The sequence below is a fragment of the Crotalus tigris genome, unplaced genomic scaffold, assembly GCF_016545835.1.
Source record: "Crotalus tigris isolate CLP2741 ecotype Arizona unplaced genomic scaffold, ASM1654583v1 scf7180000018229.695902, whole genome shotgun sequence".
Classification (NCBI taxonomy): domain Eukaryota; kingdom Metazoa; phylum Chordata; class Lepidosauria; order Squamata; family Viperidae; genus Crotalus; species Crotalus tigris.
The window spans coordinates 573,937-575,076 of NW_024096895.1; positions in this window are offsets into that span (position 1 = coordinate 573,937).

Below are 1,140 nucleotides of genomic sequence, written 5' to 3' on the forward strand. Positions count from 1 at the left end.
GCCTCCCAACCAATTGAGGAGCACATCGCATTTTTCCTGGCTAATCACCGAGCTTGGCTCTCTGGAGCCCGGAACATTCCTGGGCTTTATGGCAACTTCCCTCCTCCAGCCTCCTCCTCCCTCCCCTCGTCAAGGTGCTGTGAATGGAGCGGATTAAGGCGTGGAATAAAGGAAGGGATGTACCACCTTGGAAAAGGGGACAACGGAAAGTACCATCTAGGAAAATCATAGGGGTAATGTCTCCCTAGGAAACATCACCACAACGCCCAGTTGGCGTTTGTGGTTGCGTAGACTTCTACTGGCCAATTCGGCCGCTACAGTCACAGAGTATTAATGACAAAGCAGAAGGGCGAGCCGGAGAAAACCAGGTAGCCAAGGGAGGACGCCTTGTCTGTACCTGCTGCTTGTCGGGCGGGCAGTGGAGGAACAGGAAAGTGGAGCAGATGCAGCGATTTAATTTCATTTTCGGTGGAGCCAGATTTGGCTTGTGAAGCTGGGTTTTTAGGATCGCTCGTGAAGCAGAGCATAAAATAGGAAGCATCACACATTTCACTCTACCTTTTTTTTTATTTAATACATAGGCCACCCCATCTGCTAGGACTCTGGACAGCTTACAAAATAGGAGAAAATTATAAAAACAAGACAAACATAAAAACTCCGGAAAAAATAGCAGTCATTTAACAAGCAGAATACTACATACAAGGGTTCATCACCCAGTTTAACTCAAGGTCTGAGGATAACCAAATATTTATAACCAAAGTTTTCCACATCCGTCAGGACCTGGCTTTGAGCACCTCATTCTTATTACTGGGCAACTTTATTGAACCGAAGAGTAGCATAAGAAGGCTTTAAATGAAGTAATATATATGTGTAACGGACAGAAGGAATAACATTGAAGAACAGGAGAAAGCTGCAACCAAGACAACAATCAGGTGTAAGAAATCTGAGTCCTGGGCAGGAATGTACTGTACTTGTAATTTGAGAAAGCATCTGGGAAATGTCCCTCCCAAGTTCTTATGAAGATATGGGGAGGGGGGGGGGGAAGGAAAGTGTATTCAGAGTTGCAAATTTCTATGTTCTAATTTTTTAAAACAAAATTAGTACTAACATATATGACGAAATTCGGCTTTCTACTCTGGT